This window comes from Fundulus heteroclitus, unplaced genomic scaffold (genome assembly GCF_011125445.2).
Source record: "Fundulus heteroclitus isolate FHET01 unplaced genomic scaffold, MU-UCD_Fhet_4.1 scaffold_766, whole genome shotgun sequence".
NCBI classification, from domain to species: Eukaryota; Metazoa; Chordata; class Actinopteri; order Cyprinodontiformes; family Fundulidae; genus Fundulus; species Fundulus heteroclitus.
The window spans coordinates 19490-42583 of record NW_023397215.1 but is presented as its reverse complement, the minus strand read 5'-3'; the positions used below and the strand labels follow the sequence as shown (position 1 = coordinate 42583).

At 47.0% G+C, this 23094-nt stretch overlaps 1 long non-coding RNA gene across 1 annotated transcript; it reads left to right on the top strand.

Annotated features, from left to right (window-relative positions):
* Positions 1 to 15443: 15443 nt before the first annotated feature.
* On the top strand, positions 15444 to 19059 carry LOC118561942. The gene is made up of 3 exons (XR_004930381.1): positions 15444 to 15494; positions 17062 to 17147; positions 18982 to 19059. It is a non-coding gene; the product is annotated as an uncharacterized LOC118561942 (long non-coding RNA).
* Positions 19060 to 23094: the final 4035 nt, after the last annotated feature.

The window sequence follows — 23094 nt, the reverse complement described above, 5'->3', positions numbered from 1 at the left end:
GAACCCGACCGTAGAACGGAGGACAGTAAAGACTTCATGCTGAACACGGTCCCGGCACCTTTACCTGCCGGGTCGTTTGGACCCGTGTTCCACCACAGGACATTCAGACCCACAGACGGGTCGTTCCTTCAGGTTCTGACAGCCTCAGTGTGTCAGAACCTGGTAAAGTTCACACTCAGCAGGGGTCCAAACGAGCCGGGTCAGGTCTTCAGAGTGGACAGCAGCAGCTGCAGGTTCTGATGCAGGTACCGCCTGAAGAGGAGATCCAGCAGCTGTTTGGGTCGCGGTGACGAGGACCAGAACCACCCAGCAGGTTCAGTTCAACTTCGTCTCTTCAGGTCCGACTCTGATTTCCCTCGGTCCTTCTGACACCTCAGAGCTCGGTGGTTCTGGCTGGCCCAAAGCCCACAGAGCGGTTCTTTCACAGCTTCGGACCTTCAGCATCTCAGCAGAACTAACAGAACCAGAGTCGACATGTTAACGGAAATGTGAAATAATTTATTTTTTCCAATCTGGTTCTGGTGTAAACTTGTCCCATGGTCCAGTTTGAGGGTTCTGGTTCCTCTAAAGCTCTTTACCTTACTGACACCAGCTGGGCCAGAACCTCCTGACCCAGACTGATGGCTAACTCTCAGGTTCTTGGGCCCGGTTCCTCTCATTCAGTAACGAGTTCATTGCTTTCACAGCTAAAGCTACGGAACCAAAGCTGTTCTGGGTCATTTCTGACAGAAACGACCCAATAATGCTGTGAGGAACAGAACCGGGTCCTGGATCCAATCTGGCTTGGATCTCCGCTGAGATTTGATCTGGATGGCGCCAGAGTGAAGACACACCTGTGGGGACAGGTAAACACGGCGGACCGACACCGGTCCAAACCCAGACAAGCGGGATCTTTATTCTGACCCAGCTGGGCCTGCAGCCCGACCCACTCCAACACCACAGAGGTTCTGCAGGAGTTCTGCAGAAACACAGCATGAATCCCAATGATCCAACAGCGGTTCTGGTTCTGTATCGGTCCAGAACCAGAGATAGAGTGCAGATGTCTGCGGACCAGAACTCAGCTCAGTTCTGGGAGGATCGGGCCCAGTTGGAGTCAAAGAGCTGCTCTAAAATGACCAGAACATTTTTCTATCATTGGACCCATATGGCAGGAAACCCGAGTGGGTCGGGTCAAGAAGAACATGAACCCAGCAGAACCAGAGGTCCATGTTAACCAGCGGGCTGATTTCATTCAGAGCAGAACCAGAGGAGGAAATGAAGGCAAGGTCCAGACGGGAGTTAATATCCGGCAACGCTTTGCTTCTGCTGCTCTCCAACAGAACCAGCCAAACGGGCCGAGCCTCAGAGAATCAGAACCCCACTGGGTTCATCTATAACCGTGCAGGTCCGACAGTGAGCGGTACCAGGAGGAGATCCTTGACTGTCCTGTCGACCGCTGCACACATTTCAATAGAAGGTTCTTGATCTGGACCAGAACCGGCAGAACCTTAACCCGAGCTGCTGTGGTTCAGAACCAGGTCTGGACCTCAGGAGCTTTTTGTGTGCGGCTAGCTTAGCGCGTAGCACCGTTCAGCAGTCGGTGCTCCTGTCTCTGAACGTCTGCTCATCTCATCTATAAAGAGACTCGCATGTTTTCTTCTGGCTGTTCTCCACGTTAGCAGTCGGGTCAGAACCGGAGCAGAACCTGGGCCCGTCTCAGATGCTCTCAGAACCCACTGGGCCTGCCAGCGACAGCAGCAACCCACAGCTTTCTGGGTTTAAACGTACGGCAGGTCATTAGAAAATGTTCCTTATATTTATTATCATCTCTACAAAAAGTCATTTCAGGCTGAATCCCAAAAGGAAACAGAACCCAACAGAACCCAACAGAACCGGGTTAGCCAGTACCACAGCACATTTCTGCTGTGTATTCTGGGTTCTGATCCCCAGAACCATCCCGTCGGTAACCGTGAGGACAGTGAGAACCAGTATAGCCTCAGATCCAATCAGAGAGACAGACGAGAGAAAAGGTGGAGGTTCTCCGTGTTCTCAGCCCCCCCCCCCAGGCCACTGCAGCGCCTCCTTTCAGGTTCTCCTCTGATATACTTGAAGAACTCATGATGGGTTCTGCAGTGCTGGGCGGGCCAGGTCCAGTTCTCCAAACCATGACACTCCCACCTCCATGCTTCAGTGCTCTTTTCCTGAGACGCTCTAACTGGTTCTTCTCAAACACGTCATGGTTCTGGAGTCCAGATGACTCGGTTCTCATCCGTCCAAAGAACTTTCCAGAAGTTCTGGTTCCTCCTCCCATGGAAGCTAAACATGGAACGGACCAGATCCTCCTGGGATGTCTTTAAATCCCTGACCAGCGGCCCATGTTCTCCCTGAAGGCCTCAGCCTGCTGTTCCCTCTCACTTCAACAGTCAGGAGCACCAGGCTGGAGGTCTGAGGTCCAAGCAGGACCTCCTCCTGAGTGCTGCTCATGATCTTCTCACCGTGTCCAGCTGATACACCTGGTAGGAGTGAATGTAAGGGGGAAAATAACTTATTCCTCACAACAAATTACATTTTTAAGGTTTAAGAAGATGCTTCCTTCTGTCTGAACTTCTTTAACGTTCTCAGTATCGTTAAATGTTCAGGCATCTGTGGGCCGTCCTTACTGCTTCTGCTTTTAATATGAAACCCAGCCTGTGGGCTCGGTGGGCTGGTTCTGATCCGGGGTCGGAGGGACATGACGGATCACGCTGCGGCAGCCTCACATGTTCCTGAACATTTCAGGACAAGTCTGGACAGACTGAGACTTCCAGATTTCCTCACCTGAGAGAGGAGAAGGTCCTGACACACCTGGGCATGCAGTCACCTGCTGCAGCACCTGAGCCTGCAGCTCATTACGCTCATGTTTCACCAGACTGAATAGCTGACAGGGTAAACCTGTCCTCAGGGAACCAGAACCAGGAGGGAGGAGGTTCTGGACCAGTTCATCCGAACCGGTTCATCCGGATCAGTTCATCCAGACCAGTTCATTTGGATCAGTTCATCCAGACCAGTTCATCCGGATCAGTTCATCCTGACCAGTTCATCCTGACCAGTTCATTTGGATCAGTTCATCCAGACCAGTTCATCCGGATCAGTTCATCCTGACCAGTTCATCTGGACCAGTTCATCTGGATCAGTTCATCCGGACCAGTTCTTCCGTATCAGTTCCTCCGGACCAGTTCATCCGGATCAGTTCATCTGGATCAGTTCATCTGGATCAGTTCATCTGAACCAGTTCATCTGGATCAGTTCCTCTGGACCAGTTCATCTGTATCAGTTCATCCAGATCAGTTCATCTGGACCAGTTCATCCGGACCAGTTCATTTGGATCAGTTCATCCAGACCAGTTCATCCAGACCGGTTCATTTGGATCAGTTCATCCGGACCAGTTCATTTGGATCAGTTCATTCGGATCAGTTCCTCCGGATCAGTTCATCCAGATCAGTTCATCTGGACCAGTTCATCAGGGTGTTTCTGTGGTGGGCAGTGAGATTTTTATTGAACATAAAAGCTCTTAAAGGAAAAGCAAGGCCAGCATTTAGGGCAAAGAGCGTTTCTAAATACATTTAATTAAGTATTTTTTTCATTCTGGAGACATGAAGAACAAACTGAACACATTATTATTCAGGTAAACATCCCTGAAGTCTAATTGTTTCTGGCTAATGCAGACTTCCAGCTTTTTTCTCCCTTATAAATGATATAGATCCGAGGGCTGGAAAATAAATTGATTAAACCAATCAATTAAATTTTACAATTTTGTAAGATTTAATTTTTGGACAATCAGAACTTTTTTGGGGGCTTCCATGAGGAGAACAGCAGCAAAGCTGAATATATGTTTAGGAAAATATGTTTTTAAAATATTGTGGAACCTTCTTTTTAAGACGAGACACTTTAATTTACTCATTTACTTATTTTTTTAAGTTATTTAGAAGTTACACAAATTAAGTGAAGCCTGTTTTCAGCTCATTAATTAAAGGTGCATAGCCACATTATTTGATTTTTTTCTAATTTATACATTAGTAGCTCACTCTTGCTGCATACAAAGGTTTTAAGAAAGATTATCATGTCATGCTGCCGTATTAGTTATCTTGTTTTTTTATGCTTTACTTTTGCTCAATTTGTTAGTAAATAAAACCTTTAGTGTTTATTTTTAATAACAGAGGAAGTACGTACTGCACATGCGCAGCAGGGAATAAAACAAGAGGCTAACAGCTATTAGCATTTCTCAGTGAAACAATTAAGAAATGTCCAAGATCCAGTGAAAAAAAGCCCAAAAAATATGACAAAGAGGGAAAAGGCTGGGTCTCTGTGAATCCAGTCTGAACGTTGGTGTTCACTGAAGCTAAACCTGCTGAGGCTCAGATGTGACGCAGAGTTGACTGACATGAATAAATGTTCTGATGTGAGGCTCTAAGTTGCTGTAGATCGGTTTATTTAATTAATAACGTTGGTCTTCATCACACTGAGTTGCCGCTTTACTAACAGGCATTGCAGAGGGTTAGGCTCTGTCCGGCATTATTTTATACTTTTATTAATTAAGTAAACCGGGATTATGATAGTTCATTGATACTGCCACTAGATGACGCCACCTCTGTTTATATCTGCTGATCATACCTGGTGCTGGGACTATCTATCCACAAAAAGGACCATCAACACATCATCAGGATGGAGGCTTGGTGTATATAACCTTATTTTATAATGATCAAACGTTTTTTGGTGTTTTTTTATAAGCATATAATGAACCTTTAATGCCACTAGCAGCAAACATTGTGATATTTTCATTGTTTACTACGGCAGCGCCTCCAGCTTGTTTCACAGCTTGGATTTAGCTGCACTTTAAATTCATGTCGACTCCCAGAAGAAATGCTTGACATAAAATCAAGTTTTTAAAATAATTTCTGTTTGTGAAACGAAACGGAGGGAAAAACTGATTATTGGGTTTGGTATTTGATGTTTTAGGGTCTCACTGGATTTGATCACCAAAATGCAGAACTTACAGTTCTGGTTCTTAGTTTGGGCTGGATGATAATTCAATAACAATAACAATTGATCTATAGACGTACATCTATGATAGAAAAAAGGTCAATAAAAAGTTCAATAGAATAACAGTTTTCCTTCATTTTGCATTCCAGCCAATCATGTAGGTTAATATTACATCATTACATCCTCCCAGCCAATCACAAGGCAGACCCAGGAACCAAGCTCCGCCCCCTTCACAGAGTTCAGAGAGCAGGTGTTTTTTTCTTTTTTGGTAAAAAGTTGAGTTTGAATTCAGCGTTTGTGTCTGTATCTAAAACATGTCGCTAAGCAACAGCATAAAATGTTCAGGGCTGAACTTAAAATTTATGTTAAGAATTACATATATTTTATCGATATCGATCAACATGATTTGTATTTTATCGATATGCTTTGTTTCTATATGGACCAGTCTGTGTGATCCTGATGTTCTGACTCTAGCTTTAGTTCACTCTGTGTGAAGCTCAATCATTAAATCCAGTTTTAATGGTCTTTATTTTACACCAGCATTAACCCAGCTACTTTTTACTGAATGTGAAGGAAAATGAAAGTTATAGAACTGCAATGCATAGAAGCTAATTAACATCTTCTGCTCCTTTATGCAGCATGGCTGCTCAGCTCTTTCACTGGGAACTTTAAAGTGAGCTGCTTCTCCCTCAGTTAGCGCCCCCCCAAGGCAGCCATGGAGTACTGCACTGCTACCATAATGACAGGTTCTGGGTTCTGCTGCTGCACACTGAAAGCATAAAAACACCGACAGCCGAGGTGATCCAAGTCCAGCTGCTGGTGATTCTGCTCATCTGTCTGGTCCTGGTGAAACTCTGATGGTTCTGGGTCTGCAGCTCGTTCTGCTGCATGGTGACAGGAGCAGAAACCAGCCTCCCACAGCTCTAACAGCCTCGGCCATCCCTGCAGAGGGATCCCTGATAAAACAGCATGGTGGCGACTGGTAGCAGCTGTACGGACCGCTCAGCTCAGACCCAATAACTCAGAAGAACTAAGCGGTTCCTCTGCGGTTCTGCAGAACTTTTCCAACTCCTGACAAGTTTCAACAAACAAGTTGTTCTCTGATCCTGAGCTGAATCAGAGCTCCCAGCAGAGTTTGAAAGAGGAGAAACAAAGCACTCACCCCGTCTGGAGTTCACCTCGCACTCGGCTCCTCTCTGACTGACCCGGTCCAAACTGAGACCCCCCCCCCCCCTCCAACACAACAACAGACACTTGAGATGCGTGCACAGAGGAGCTGTTGAGCTGCGGCGGCGCAGACAGCAGCATGTGTTGAGAGAGCGGCTGCTCCACAAACTCTCAGGCTGCAGGCTCACAGCTCCGCCCCCTGATTCACTGTGGAAGCATCAGGTTCTCTGCTGCACCAAACAACTGCGCCCAGCAGCACCGTCTGGGTCCGCCGTGCTGGCAGCAGTTTAGAGGACATTCTTTGGGCAGTAGAAGCGATCTTTAAATAGAGCAGCAGAGAGCTGTAACACCTCCACATCTCCAGCAGCTGCAGACTCACAGGAGGCCATTTCCAGGAACCCAACATGTCTGTCCCTCACATGTTCATCTAAACATGTGACTAAGTTGTTGTGAAGCCAACACAGCGCCCCCTCCAGGTGAAATGCTCAGGCTTTGGTGTTGACTGGGGGACCAGGCCGCTGGGTTTAATGGTTGCCATAGCAAGCGTTTGTATTGCTGTTAAATGAATGGGAAACCAGGCCAGAAACACTGATTGTCCATCAGGCATGAATTGCCTGTTTTGTCAGCGTGAGCCTAAAACATCGTTTTCAGGCTCACGCTGAGAAAACAGGCAATTCATGCCTGTTTTCTCAGCGTGAGCCTGAAAACGATGTTTCAGGGTCACGCTGGACCTCGTGTTGCTTTTTTCAGCCTCCACTTTGTAAAACAGACACCACCAGCTTCTGCAGATGTTTTGTCTTCACTGCAGGAGCCAAGGACATTTACCTTCAACAGCAACGTGCAGCTGATGCTAAGTTAACGTTTTAAAGTTTAGGGCCACCTTCATTCACTAGTAGTTTGGTGGTAAGAAGGGAAGTTGTGTGTTAAACGGCTCAGGTCAGGAATCAAACCCGGGACTGCTGTGTTGAGGGCTATGGCCAGTGTCTCTACCACTGAGCCACAGTCTCTAACGCTTGCCACAGCAAGTTGACTTTTAACTTGATGAATATACTGTGCCTTTAACAAAGTGGATCATAATATTCTAATAGGCATTTAGAGCCAATCACAGCACGGCTCTCGTTCTCAGATCATACCTGGATCTGAGAATTAATGGTAGGACTGTAACCACAGCTCTATGAATCCTAGAAGATCCCCAGAAGTGGTGCTTTAAGCACTGAAGGGTCATTCTCATCCAGGTGCAGGTGGACTACTAATGTCAGCAAAGTCACATGTGACCCCCTGGAGGTACCAGTGGGTTCATACAGTCATGTGACAACGGGTTGAAACAGGTTCCTGCTCTAATTATTAGTTTGAGTCTGGCTCCGCAGTAACCTGTGTAATCAGCCACATTCACCTCCAGTGTCTTTGCAGCTAAACTGAGGCGTAATGGAGGGAGCTGCACTGGTTTGTTTCGTTATTTGATGGTTTATTAGCTGATTGAGGCGTCAGCTGATTGATGTTTTCCTGCGTTAACTTGTACCGCAGCAGGAGCATTGCGTGGCACAGCTCGAAGGAGTCGCTCAAACACCAACAGAACCCTGGTCACTGGGCTGTCCGTCAAGCTAATAATAATAATAATAGCTAGCGTTAGCTTGTTGTTCGGTAAGTTTATTCATTTATTCTGTTTCATACTGTTACCTTAGCATATAGCACTGTTACCTTAGCATATAGCACTGTTACCTTAGCATGTAGCACTGTTACCTTAGCATATAGCACTGTTAGTTTAGCATGTAGCACTGTTAGCTTAGCGTGTAGCATTTTTAGCTTAGCATGTAGCATTGTTAGCTTAGCATGTAGCACTGTTAGTTTAGCCTCTAACACTGTTAGTTTAACATATAGCACTGTTAGCTTAGCACTGTTAGCTTAGCATTGTTAGCTTAGCACTGTTAGCTTAGCATGTAGCATTGTTAGCTTAGCATTGTTTGCTTAGCATGTAGCATTGTTAAGAATGTTTTTTCCCAACCGCCTGCCCTTTTTAGGAAAAGTTCTTTCGACAACACTTTGTTGTTGTCTTGTCGCTAAAGAGGCTCTCATGTTTATCTGGCTGTCCTCGGCATGTTAAGAGTTTAAACTTCCAGCACCAGATTATTGTTGAGATGAGCGGCTGCAAGGAGCGGAGGGAGCCTGTTGTTGTTGGAGCCCAGCAGTGGTACACAGGGGTGCAAACAGAACTCCAGGATACTTGTCTATTTTATTTTGGTTTTAATTACTTCCTGGTTTCTTTTACTCTGTCTTAGGTTTCTGTATCTGCTGGTATTTGGTTTTCAGAGTCTCTCATGTTGACTTTGGTTCTGTTTGGTTCTGTTCTCCAGTTCCTGTCTCCATCAGTTCCACATGGCTTTGGTACGAGCTCATAGCTGGTTCAGTCCATTATCTGATTTCACGCCTGTCCTTCGGTTTGTCTCTGTCCCGTTAGCTGATTGTTTCAACTTGTTGAATTTTGGACTTTTAGGCTCAGTTTTCTTTAGGTTTCTCTTTAATTTTGCTGCTAGTCTGCCTCCACAATACCCCATCATGATAGTGTTAGCATGGTCTAAAAACTGTTATTCTGTTAACCGATGACAGCTCCAACCATTTTAAAAAGATAACTACTAATGCGAGTTCCCCAGGGCCTCAGTTTGAGCTTTGGGACGTCTGATAAATTAAGACACCTGCACCAACAGCTACGGCACATTTTCTGGATGGAGAAGTGGTTATTCTGAAATGAGTGCCAAGTTATTTTAGCCCTCAGTGCGGTTTGAAAAGCTTTTAAAAGAGCCCGGGGTAAAGAAATCTGCTTCGGCTGTCCAAGGAGAACAGAAAGGCAAACGGCCGCTGCTCCGAGGTGTTTTTGTTTCATCAGGCAGCAGCTGGAAGGGATATGGACACAAATCCTGTCCGCTGTGTCCAACATTCCTGCAGCTTGGCTATGCTGCTGGTATTAGAACCGTCAGAACCACCTTCATCAGCTCTGCTCACCACTCACCATCCCTCATCTGGTGAGGGACCTGGGTCCAAAGGGCTGTGGCCAGTCAGGACTCCTCAGCTTATCTGCTATTTTACTGGGTCCATCCACATCCTTAGAGTAACGGTACACCCCCCCCCCCCCCCCCCCACTTACAGGACACCTGCAGGCTGATTTATGATAATTAGATTAAGTGGGACTGTCCAAACAAACTGCTTTGTGCTGTTTGGGTAACTGTTGTCCCAGTTAATGGCTCATAGCAGCTGGCCCTTTAACATCAGGGGCCCCTGACCCCAGAGGGACCTCAGGGGAGGAGACCTGAGGACAGATCTGGAGCCCTGAATACTAAACAGCAGCAGCACACAGGGAGCTCATTACTGACGAGCTGCTGTAGGACAGCTGAGCGTGGCTGGGACCGGCAGCCCATCAGCTTCCTCTTCCTGCCTCGCAGACTCAGGAGTCAGCGCTAGACTTTACCTGCTAACATATTAGCTCCTATTAGGTGGGCAGGAATACAGTTTCTGGAGTTGTTCGGCGTTGAGCTCAAACATGGAAACTTTGGACACCACAGAAAGTGTCGGGGTCCCACACTGGTTGGTCTCTGGGTTCCACCAAAAACCAGAGGAGGACGTAACGGTGCCTCGTTTAGCTGCAGCCTCTCACCTCGTTGCTCAGGTTGCTCTCCAGGTTCAACACGGACCGTCTCCTCAGTCACTGACGACCTGCAGGAAAACATGGAAAATGTGTTTCAACTATGGATGCACCAATAGGAAAACTTGGGCCCATCGCCATATAAAATATTTACAGCTCTTTATGGTTAATAACCAAAAGCAGTGAGAAAGTGAGCGCTGATGTCTCCTCTGTTAGCCCAGAATCCTGCGCTGCGTCACATGACCAGATACCACATGCCCCCCCCCTCCTCAGAGGAGCAACAAGATTAAACCATCGGCCCAGTTTTACTGTTCGGATCGACATATCGTGCTCGCCTTGTTTTAACTGCAGTCACAGCTCAGAGTCGTTACCATCAGACCTTTTTAACCCCAGGAGACGTTCAGGAGCAAAACCAGAGAATGGATGGACCAGAACCGGGCCGCGTCAACGCTAATCCAGAACATCAGGGATCAATCTAGCTTGAAAGATGATCAGTTATTGATCTGGACTCAGCTGGTTCTACCAACACATTGGGTCAAACTTTTATCCTGCAGGTCATGAATCTCTGACGCTCAGACAGTCAATCAAGCTGAAAACTAGCGGATCGATTTATGCAGACGTCTTGTTGTCCCTGTCTGGGGAAACAGGCCTTCTCCTCCAGCCCTGAGTGCTGATCCCTTTAAACGGCCTCTGTGGAGCCCGCCCTGCATCTAAACCCCTTTCATGTGTCTGTCGGCTCCCCAGGGGCCTTTAAAGGCAATAGCAGAACCCGAGCGCAGGGTCAGGGGTCTGAAACCAGCCACCTTTAATGTGACTGCTGAATATGGAGAGAAAAGGCTGAAAAGGTTCCTCTCAGCATAATAAGATTTACAAAGCTTCCACTCTCTGACATGATTTATTTATAAGGAACCCCAAAGACAGAGGTCTGAGAGTCATTAGTAGCTCACAAGTGGCCCGGGTTCTCCGTTTCCGGTCCACGTATCGGTCGGGCACATCGGATTCAAACCTGCAGGTTCTTTCAGTCCCTGGGAACCTGAAACTCTTCAAATGTCTCTGTGGCTCAGACATTTACTCTGTTTGTAGGTACAGAGCCAGTCAGTGGGCCGCGGCCCTTTGCCTGGCAATAATGTCCTGTAATGCAGCATAGAAGACGCTAACCAACATCAGTGACCCTCAGCATCAACATCCTCATGTTGCTAAGCAACAGAGTCAGCAGGTGGGTCGTCATGTGGTCACAAACGTTTTTAAGGCACTAAAAACCGCTGAGGATTTAATGACAGTGTATCCCAGAGGCAGTGGATGGCGCGCGGTGATTGGTCAACGCCCGCCTGACGTCCCGCCATCGGCCGTCATGGCGATGCTTCCTGCCTCCTCCAGCGCCTCACCCAATTGGCCCGCTGTGGCCTGGTTCTGATGCGCTCAGAAGTCTCCTGATGTTACATACCAGAGAACCCTTCAGACTGCTGTTTGGTCTGAAGAGCAGGAATTGGTCAGAGTTCTGGTTCTGCCCCCCCCCCCCCCGTCTCTCAGGTTCTGGAGGTATCTTCTCATCTATTGGTCGTCCCTCATGACATCATTATGACACGCCCACGTAACACCAGTGTGTTTCTGCTTGCTGGCTGCGCCCTTCTAGTGTTTATGTATCCGGTTAGCTTAGCGGTTAGCTTAGCGGTTAGCTGAGCGGCTAGCCGTTCACTGTAGCTCCGCTGCTCTCACCGTAGACTTTGACCATGGCTGAGAGTCGCTGGAAGTGAACCGCGTTCATGTTTATGAGAAGAGGAGGAAGGCCTCAGCAGACAGAAATAAGAGCAGAGGAGCAGAAGAGCAGGTAATACGGGCTAACGCAGTTATTCAAACTGCAGACTCTGCCTTTAAGTGTGGTACTGTGCTGTGTTAGCAGCAGAGCTGACCTATGGTTCAGTTTCGGGACCTAGTTGTTATAGTCTGAGTTTTTTCAGTCTAACTTCTTTTTGTGCATTTTTTGTGAAAACAGCTGCAGAGTTTGGACAGAACCTTCTAACAGATGGTTCTGTTACATCAGCCTCTGATTGAACCCTTTGCTTCATGACCTGGAGCTACATCCATGCTAACACCTGTAGCTGCACACAGAGTCTCCTGAACCACGATGGCTGCGGCGGCGGTGTGGACCTGTCCTGATGTTCTGATGCAGCAGGTAGAGACTGCAGCTTCATGTGTTCATGTCACGTTTCTGTGATTTGCTGCAGCCCTTCACTTAGAACCAGTTCTGATCCAGAGATAATTGGGCTGATTGGCCTTTGGTTCTGTAAGGAACAGATTGCTGTGTGGCTTTGATGATCCTCTCTGCTCCTTGTCTGGTCCTGGTTCTGTTTGGCAGACGACTTCAGAACCAAGACGCTCATTAAAACGGATCATCTTTTTCTCTGCTTCATTAATCAGTTTTACTGTCAGTAAATGTTTGCTTCTACGCTGCTGCTTTGAAATAAATGGAGGGGGGGGCATGTCTGCATCTGTTTATCCAACAATTTCAATTTCACAACATTGGACCAGCAGCTCCAAACAGAACCACAACGGATCTTTAGTCATTTATTTATTCCATAAATTAAACGGTAACAGAATGATGGTCTTTGCATGATTTATTTCCGATTAAACAGTGAACAGAACCGTGACCCAGTGAACAGAACCATGACCCAGTTCTATCTCGGTACGCAACTCACAGTCCGTCATACCGGCAGAAATGTCACAGTTGAGATTAAATTGTATTTTCCTCCTTTTTCTGCTCCTTTCTGGCACCATTTTGCTCCCTGAGCTCCAGAATCTGGATATTTTAGATTTATTTCCCCCTCCAGGTCCATCAGGCTCCAACAAGACGAGCGGTTCTGCCTCCTTTACTCTGCTCAGTGCTAAAAGAACCGGTCCCAAACAGTAAAACGGGTCAACGTAGCGGATCCAGACTGACGCTGACAATTAGAGCAGAAACTAATCAGAACCAGAACCAAATAATCACCTAACATGATGCAGAATGAGCAGAAGCACAGAAACTGCTGCTGAACACATCTGAATGGACCAGAACCACCTATTTGAGTCCAGAACCACCCAGTGTCTCAGCAGCGCAGAACCACTGAGTCCAAAAACCTCCAGAAAGGATACAGGTTCTGCTCAGGTTCTGCTGGGATGGATGAGAACTTTTAAATGACTACATTTGTTCCTAAATGCTGCGTTATCTTCTACTAGATGACCATAAAGATCAGAGTGAAGCAGGTTTTTGTTCTGACCGTGGTTAGAAGGAACCCTGTGGCTTTAAAGCGGGTTGGCAGGGTCTGAGAAATGGTACCGGGTCTTTCTGCATCTGGGTACCGAGCCTGAAGTTCTAGTGTAGTGTTAGAGATTATGGGATTATAGAGACTGGATTGGTTGGTTGCCATGTAAATGCCAGATAAACGGACTCTGGAGGCACAGAGTCTGACGTGCTGCTTGGACTGGACAGAAGGACTGATGAGGGGAAGATGGTCAGCTAGGAAGCATCTTCTCCTCCTCCAACGTGATGAACAGAACCCTGATGTCATGCTGGGCCCGGCCCTGGATGGGTGGACACACGGTTCCTGTTTAATGTCCGTGTGAGAGAACAAACGAGGTTCTCAGGTACCGGTTGCCTTGTGAGAACCCAGAACTGAAGCTGTTAACATTCCTCTGCCTTTTAGATTAAATATGGTAAAATATAGTCTTTTTATTACTACAGAAATCTCCAATAGAAACACCACATTACCAGATAAAAGAACCTGGTAATGTTGCAGGAAGAGGTTAACAGGAGGTGTTATAAGTCGCTCTGTAGCATTAATGCATTAGCATTAGCTTGTAGCGTTAGCACAGCTAGCATGTGGCCCGTCTGACGGGCGTGACGCTGAAATGTGCTGCCAAGAACCCTGAGCGCCGCTTCTGTCTGTCCCAGACCCGGTGTGAGGACCTGCTGTCAGCGCCGGGGGACCCGCCTGTGGGACGCCAGCTACACGCCTCCAGCTCTCTGACCCAAAGAGTCAGAACTTCACCAGAGGCACGTCCATGTGGTGAAAACAATCATAGCTTGTTTCTTACGGGTACTAATCTGCTTTCTACCCTGGGCTGACGGCACCGGTGCCTCAGATTGTTTCAGTGGCGGCGCTGAGGAATCGGGTCGTGGAGGCCTGACTGGTTTATTAACGAGGACTAGTTCAGAGATGAGAGACCAGCTTCAGGAATCACAGCAGATGGAAACTCAACAAGCATCTTTGGACTCAGAGCCAGAGAAATGTGCTGAAATGAGCCGTGATTGGTTTTAGAATCCAGCAGCCTGAGCTGATACTTTCCCCCGGCTCATCTGCTCAGGTTTAACGGCGCCGCTTCCTGCTGAGGACATCAACCAGCCTGAATCCTGCTGAGGAGGCACCGGGGTCTGGGAGTCTGAACGGACCCGGTTCTGCCTGCTTTTGGACCATTGCTGCTGCTGAGGCCTCACAACAACAACACCACCACAGAATAAAAGCCTGCAGCTCTGCTGTGGTGGAAGATAACGCCCCTGAGCACGGACTGACAGGCGGCTCATCGCAGAAGAATGTGAGCAGGTTTTCCAGCTCGCAGAACAATCTGCAGGCAGCCAATGAGCAGCGGGCCAGGCCTGCAGCTAAAGCCTCTCAGAAAGGCTTCATTCCTGCCCGCTGATCTCCACAGAAACACAACGACCTCCCAAACAGGCATTCCCCAGGCTGCCGGGCGGATTACTGGGAAATGATTTTTACCAGCTGGAACGGTCGCTTTAACCACGGATAAACCGTACGGCCTCTGCATCACAGTGTTAGCTCAGTTTATAACAGCCAGGAGGGACATTTAATGCAGACTGACAGTGGAAACACACAGAGGAACATTAATTATAAATTAGAACAAAGTTACATGAGTGAAAAAGGACATTAATGCTGATCTTATTAGTATTCCCTGGTCCTAAATTGTCTCCTGCTAATTAAGGAAGTGGTAGTTAGGTTTGTCATTTTTATCTCCACCCTGCTGGATTACACCCACCAGGCCAGCCCAGGCTGCAGGCAACTCACCGGACCTGCAGAGCAGCACCAAGGTTCTGACCCGCTGGCTCACCGGCCCGCCTCCGTCAGGGAACACGTCTGCAGCCGAGGTAATGACGGCGCGGCGCTCCCTTCAATCACTGCAGCCTCAGTCTAAACAGCTGCAGCGCGGCATAAACACCATGAGGAGCCCAAAGCGGACCTTCTTCAGGCCTGTTGGACCGAGCAGAACCGCTGCAACAACCTCCAGCTGAGCACCTTCAGCTCCTTCACGCTGAGGATGGCAGACGCGGAGCAGAGATCCATGTTTACACTTTATTGCAATAAAAAGTGAGGAAAGATATTTGAGGCTTTAGGCAACGTGTCAGCGTCAGAGCACCAACATTAGTAGGTAGTCCAATTATGCAGCGTATAATCATCATGACTTTCTGCTCCAGCTGCTCTCAGAACCAGCAGAACCCAGACAGTTCCCTGCTTATTACGCAGGAATCAGACGCTGGGGGCCGACACCAGGGCCGCAGGTGGAGGCGAGCGCTGCAGCACGATGGAGACCCGGCCGCCGTCAGCGTGACCACCAGGTGCAGAGGACAGGAAACGGCGCTGGGGGCGGAGCTCCGGGCGAGCCGCTGATTCAGAGACAACAGCTGCGTCCTCTCGTCTGACAACAGGTGTGTCCTGTCGCCGGTCTGCAGACAGGTGGAGCCCTCAACCGCAGAGACCTCTGCTGACTAATCTGTGAGGAACGGAGAGCCAACGCATCGCCGCTGCATCATATGCTTGGTTCTGTAGCCAGAACCTCTACAAGTTCTTTATTGGCTGTTGAGGCAGACATGGAACCTGGAAAGATGGCGGTGAGAAACTAAACTCTGCCAGCGTGCCCTGCACCGAGCAGAACCGCCAGGACGCTGGAAATGGACCCAGCTCCACCTGGGTTTAAGGGACAGAGCGTCTGTTTAGGGTTGGTCATGTGACCTGTGCAGGTGTGGCCCCGTAGAACTAGTTAATGTGATGATGTGGTCCGTGGGAACTTGCTGTGGTGTTGGTGGATTGTGACTAAACAGGCACTACACCTGGTCAGGTCTGCAGCGCTCTGCTGAGAGGAAAAGAGCCCAGCAGGAGACGGAGACTCTGCTCTGCAGGCGACAGCGTCTACATCTACATCTAGATCTACATCTAAATCTACATCTAGATCTAGATCTACATCTACATCTAGATCAATCAGCCACGGGTTCCTCCTGATCAGCTGTGATCAAATGTTGAAAAAGAGCTTTTCCTGCACATTAAACGCATCAGAACTGAAAACTCCCACTGTTATCAGTCCATGAAGGCATCAGCTAGCAGATATATATAAAGGTTAGGATCAGATGCTTTGGTGCATAAATACGGACAATCTTCTAATTCCTCGTTTTCGGTTGGATTCAAACCTGCAACCTTTTTCACAGAATGTGAAACGCCTTCCCAGAGAACGGCCAGAATCAGCAGAAAAAGCTTAATAGAGAATTAATATGGATGAGGGTGGAGGTTGGTAGGCCAGAGACTGCCCCCTGCTGGAAGGCTGCAGCATAGCCCTCCTATCAGATGGAGGCTTCCACACCGACCCAGACAACCTTCACAGCTTCAGGGAGAAACCACAGCCGCTCCTCCTCCACATGCAGCTATGCAGAAACTGGATCTTGTTACGGTTCAGAACATGCTGCTACACAGCAGCTCCTCAGCGCCTGTAGCTGCAGGGCTCACAGCGACCCAGATCAGCCCGTTCACTGAAGGCTGCTGCAGGCTATGATTAGTGTGGAGAGGAGGCGTTTGTCCTGGGGGACCCGGGACGTTCCTGCAGGAAGGAAGTCTTCCTGTCTGAAGGACTCCTCCCTGCATGGGCGGTTTCTGCTCTTTACAGTGAAGGCTGACAGGGCGACCCGTCTCTGAGCAGAACTCCTTAGGAGGCCCGGTCTGTCCTGAGACCTGGCCCCAGGGCAGGCGGTGGGAGACAAATAACGTTCCTGATGGACAAGCCTGTCTAGGTGTCACCTGAATTTCTCCCCTGTGGGACAATAAAGCCATTTCTGTTGCATTAACAACCATGACAGACACGTAAGTCCCACTTAGAGATGAGAAAAGATCCAGAGCTCTTCCTCCGTGCAGCGCCGGCGTGTCCGGACCTGTGCAGCTCAAGCCTGAGTGTCTGTTATCAGGCCCTCAGGAGCTTCTCACTCAAAGCTCTCATTGTCTCCTCATCAGGCCCTCCTCCAGAGAACAGGTCCGACCACACCGCTCCTCTGGAGGTTCACACCTCGCTGAGTGCTCAAACACACCTGTGTGCTCAGGTATTTGTCGTCTATTATCCACCTAAATACACTCAAAGTTTAATTTTTATATCTATTTCAGTAAAAAAAAGTTATCATCCTTTTAATATTTTAATGTGTCCTTTAATTTGTAAATATGTCACTTATTTTCAATTTGTTTTCTATTGTCCATAATTTTGATTATCTTGACTTATTATCAGTCATATCTGCTAATACTTGCCCAGTTTCAATAAATTAGATTTTTTTTATCATTTAAAGAGCTCTGTTTGTTAAACCTAAAAGATTTAAAAACGGTCTAAGTGCCTACCACAGTAGCCTCCATTATGAATGCTGCAGTCTGGTACCTGTTGGACCGACTTTAGGCCGTTCCAGTTATAATTCTGACCCGGAGGTCCAGAATCCCGACTACCGGGCAAATGGACCGCGCTATTATAGAGAAATACGGTAATTGCTTTCTTAATCCCCACCTGGTTAAAAAGCATAAAATAGCAGAGCTGTGGCCCTCTGGGGCCCCTGCTGGGTCCCATCTCTCACCCAGGCCGCCATCTTTAACCTGGCAGCCAATCAGCAGCCAGCGTCAGCGGTTAACGGCTAAACTGACGTTAACCGTCTAAATACACGGTAAAAACCGCTGGTTAACCGGTGAAAACCCCATCAGAGTTTCTAAGTTAGTCTGAACTTTAACTAACCGGCATGTCACTCCGCACCAGAGCCGCTCAGAGAAGCTTCTGGAGAGGCTTCAGCTGCCGGCGGCTCTCCGCTACCAACCGCCATAAACAAGCTAACCAGCTAGCTAGCTAGCTAAGCAGCGCCGCCGGAAGACTGGTTAACTAACCGTTAATCGGTGACCTGGTCAACTGAACGTGAACCCACCGGCACCAGGGAGCAGGGTGGGTAAAATAAGCCGTGGAGCTCCGGCGGTAGCGGTCTTTTCTCTGCGCCAGAAGCCAGCAGGTGCTGCGGGGTCCCTGCGCTCGTTGTCCGGGTCTGACCGACGAGGCTCAACGGCTGCTGGTGCTGGAGCTGCAGCGCCCCCTGTGGCCGCAGTGCGGAACTACACCGCTGCTCTGGTCATCACTCTGGAAGAAAGTTGCTCTGCCTGTCGTCATGACAACTAAACACTAACAAAAGATAAAACCAGCTTGTCCAAATGACTGTTCTTTAAATTTGTTTTCTGTATGATTGTCAGTTCGGAGCCTGTTCCAGCTTTAAAATGCGTTTTCTAACCCTTGCCGCGTGTTTCCACAGAAGAAAAGAGGTTCCACTGCAAGAACCGTGGTTTTTCAGTAGCGTCACATGTCTTTTTACGCCTATTAAACAGTCTTTGTGTTATTATTCTCTGTTTGAGGGGACAGTGGAACGTCAGCATCAGCTTATGGACCAACAACAGCTCAGTCATGCCAGGAAAGCGGTGTAGAAAAATTAGACTTTACAACGCACTCCTGTGGGAACGCCAAGGAGAGCAAGCATGTACAGCACAAAGGATTAAAGGTAGATCATCCTGTGCTAGTCAATGCAGTAAACAACTCTTGTGTTGCAGAAAAAAGGAAGACTGACGACATGTTGAACTATTTCAAAGAGGATGCTTGAGTTCATGCAGCAGTCACATCTCTCTTCTCTAAAACCATGTGGCCCTATTATAAACAAATAGCACATCACAATATGCCACAGCGTTTAAACAACCATTAAATTAAAGCACAGTTTAATCCTGCTAAGTCACACCAACCGATGGAACAGGCCCAGCAAACAGCTGCCCTTCCTGCTCAGACTGTGTGCGACACCCTGTGGGACCACCTCTTACAAATATACTAATCCTATAAATGTCATGGTATTAATAGTGAATTTGATATTACAGGTTTCCTATGATGGCAAGTGACCACAAGGCTTCAGGGCCAAAAAGAATATGGATCTCCTTCTGTGCAGTATGCGCTGCAGCCTGCTTCCCCACTCACACAAGAGTGTGTGGAGTTACGTTCAGTTTTTCCTTTATGAGGTCAGTATTCATTTTTTGTAAATGTAGCTTTTAGATTAAAATCAAAACAGTATTTTTTTCAATAATTCTTGTAACTGCTGCTTTTTAATTAACCCTAACCCATTACAGACTTCATCTAAAAATAAAGGTAAGACCATTCACAATTTTCACGTTTAAAAGGAAAAAGATCAGCCAAAGAAACACTTAGACAAATAAAATCTAATGTGTAATGAGCTTCATCCAGAGGGAGGCCAGGCTCAGCCTTAGAGAGGAGGAGGAGCTCTGAGTAGAGCCCCTGCTTCTCTGCATCAAAAGGAGCCAGTGAGGTGGTTTGGGTTCCAGGTACGTCCCACTGGAAGGAGAACCAGAACTATTTATCCCATCAGGCCAGGAGACACCTTGGGAGCCCAGAATGAGCTGGAGGATGATGCTGGAGAGAGGGATGTCTGTGGTTCTGGGCCTGTTGCCCCCCACGTCCCCATCTCGGATCAGCAGAGTATGTATGGATGAAGGTTATAGTTAGAAGCTATATGTCAGACCAGGAAGTAGCTAAAACACTGGATAAGAAACATCTGCAACATTAAAATCATCTGGTTAAAGTTTGAGTGATGGCTGCTGTACCAGTGTCTCTCCAGGTCATAATCTTTAGTTCTCAGATTGATTTAGATGATATATAAACGTGTCCATGAGGACAGCTGATTGTCACTACTGCTTGCTTTTCTTGCTCTTATTGTTGAACAGTGTTTGATTGATCAAAGCTAAATCAAAAGCTTTTAAAACAACTAAACATTTAAATTAAGATCAAATTTTAAATGTAAGCTTCTGCTTCAGGTTCATATTGATGTATCCGAGTCTGGAGGACTCAGTGATGAACCTCAGCACACGTCACTGATCTCTACGCAGGATTTCATGAAAAGGGGAATTATTCTCATATTACATATACAGTTATTATGGAATAAAAGTCGATTAGTCTGTCGTACTCGGCTTCAATCTGCTGCTTAAAGCAGCACAGGAAGATATTCATCTCCATCCTGAACCCCTGATCCAGCTTCTTCGCTATACGTGGCAGGAACCACTGGTTCTCCAAATGTTTCTCTTATGGATTGTTTTTTACTCAGTTCAGCATCAGAGGAACATTTCATTTAGACAACGGCTCCTAAACTCCAGGGATGAGCCGGGTTGTTTCACACAGACAAATAATTTTCTAATAATAACCCATTTTTAATGTAGTTTTAGCTCATTGTTACCAGCAGTTCTGTCATAAAGCCCCAATGTGTTTGAGCTTCTTTAGACAAATCCATAAAAGTCCAACACAGCTGCAACACTTTGCTCTACGAAAAGCAAAACATTGTTTTTATTTTCTATACCAAATCTGTATGTTGTCAGAGCGTTCAAATTCACAATCATGGCCAAAAAATGTGCTTACTATTCTGAAGTCAGGATTTCTGATAAAACTAAATAAAAAATAGTAAACTTAATATTGTCTCAGTCTCATTTCTCTTTATTTTCTTTCTCCACTTCCAGTGCAGAGTGACATTCAAGATAATTTTTAGGCATTTCTGAGGTTTAGCAGCATGTTTAAGCTGAAATATGTCAAAGAACCTTAATGTCAACCGATATAAATAAAGTTAAACGTATAAACAGACAGTTTTCCAGGGTTTTAAATTCTGATGGGAGCTGTGATCCTGAACAGAGGGAACAGAGAACATCCACCGTTCCTGCAGAACATGGATCCATCAACACAAACTGAAGGATAAAAGCTGCAGCTGGACTGATGACGCCTCTCCATCAGTGCACACAGCGATGCACTAAAGCACACACAGCACACGGAACAAGGCAGCTGCAGGCGGCTGAACTCTGAAAATATTCACGTTACTCTTTTTTACAATCACTTAAGAAAAGAACTACAGGATTTAAATGTCTTTGACTGTATAAAACATCTGTTTAGGTTTTAAATTAGCAGCTCAGAATTAAAGGGAACAAGCAGAAAGGAGGTGCGCTGCAGCGCCCCCTGCAGGAGGAATGTGGAACCAGAAAAATAAGAGTTTTCAATGAAATTATGAATTTTCATCCAAACTGAGGCAAATCCCAGCAACAGACATTTAAATGCTTTTTGTGAATGATTCAATACCAAACAGGTTGAAAGACAAAAACTCCAACAGTTTTACATTAAAATCTATCAAACCTGTCAGAAATACATTTATATAGTGACTTTACAGATATATCCGTCATTGGGGCAATAAATAGAGTCAGATATGGTTTTATTGAGCAGTATTAGGATGTTATAGAAGGATAAAGTCTGCTGTAATGAAGAAAAGTTGCCTTTGGGAAGATCCATCATCCTGCAGCTGAATTTAGAGGATACAGAGTTGTACTGAGAGGTTTGATGCTGGTTTCTCTGTGGGGATGAAGAGCAGCGCTGCAGATATCTGACCGAGTTTCAGTGAAGTGATGGTGAGCGGTTAACAGGCCTAATCCATCACACTCAACCAGCTTCTCACGCTGGCACTGAGGATCTCTGCAGACCGCCGCCTACAGCCAAGGAAGGACAGCGGAGATATTGACCCTGGATTATCTGCAGGGAGTTAACATGAACTGCGAGGAGCCGTAAAGGTGGAGGTGTCCCTAACAGGAGGCTTTCTTCTCATCGTGACTCAGAGACTTTATCTGTTCCCTCTGTGGTTCTCAGTGCTTCTGTTTCGGCCTCAGCAGGAGGAAATAATGCTTCCTGTGGCTGTAAAATCCCCCAAAACAACAGGAAAGCCCTGAAAGCTGCAGTGATAAAAACCAGAACTAACTGGGATCTCCCAGCTTGTTGGCCCTCCAGGTGTGTCAAACTGATGGAAACACCTCTGACTGCAGGTGCATAACTTCACACTGAAAGATTAGGAAAATCTTTCAGTTCATTAAGTCGGCCAGGAAGTAACGTCCATATAAGGAAATGCTTGTTTTCAGATAATCACTGGTTAACCAATGAATGGCACCCCTAACAACCACTATAAATAGATGTGAACACATTACACTTTTTAACTTTATTAGTTTTGATTTAATCAGACTCTCTTCAAAATGGGAAAGAGCAGCAAACAGCTCCTGGTCTAAATGTTCTGGTTTCTGCAGTCAGAGCAATAATTAAAACATTTAAACAGCCGGAGGTGCAACAAGGAGGCAGAAACATCTCCAAAGATCTCTGGTGAAGGACTCCTGTAAGCAGAAGACACAGGTTCTAAGCAGGGAACCAGGCCAGGCTGGTTCTGCTGCGACGTTCTGCCTTTAACAAGCTTCACTGTCAGGTTCTGACTAGCAGCTCCTCCCTGATCCTCCAGCAGCAGCTCACTGGCTGTGAAACGTGGATTTATTTCTACAGTTTCTACTTGCAGGAGAATATCCAGCTTCACCACCATCTCTGGCTGGAGCTTCAGAGGAGCGGCTGAATAGAACTAAGAGGAGATCATCCACAGGAGGCCTGCTGAGGAAATCTGAGAGGTTCTGTGAGTTCTGCAGCAACACAAAGGTTGTGTTTTAGCTGCGGTTCTCCCTGGTTCTGGATCAGAGCGATCGGATCAGATTACTTCAGGACAAACAGCCAGAACTTCTCATCCAGGGTGTCAGAGAGCAGTCCAGAAGTCCTGGAGAAGCTGGGCCAACTGCTCTGATGGAGCTGATGGGTTTCAGGAGACGAGCTGCTGAAGCTGAACTGAAGCTGAACTGAAGCTGAACTTTAGTTCAGCGCAGCGACATGGAGGAACATCTACAACACAACATGTGTGACTACTGGTGCAGAACGTTAAATAAAGACCGTGAGAAGCTCTGATTGAGCTCAGACTGGATTTAAAATGCTCTCTGGGTCTGACAGATGTTTCTGTACTTCAAACAAAATAAACATGATCCATGTTAATCTGTCAGGAATCATGTAAATAAAGCGTTTAAAGGTCATGAGTTAAGGCAACAACATGACAGGCGATCATCTGATCTCCATCTGGAAACCAGCGCCCTGTA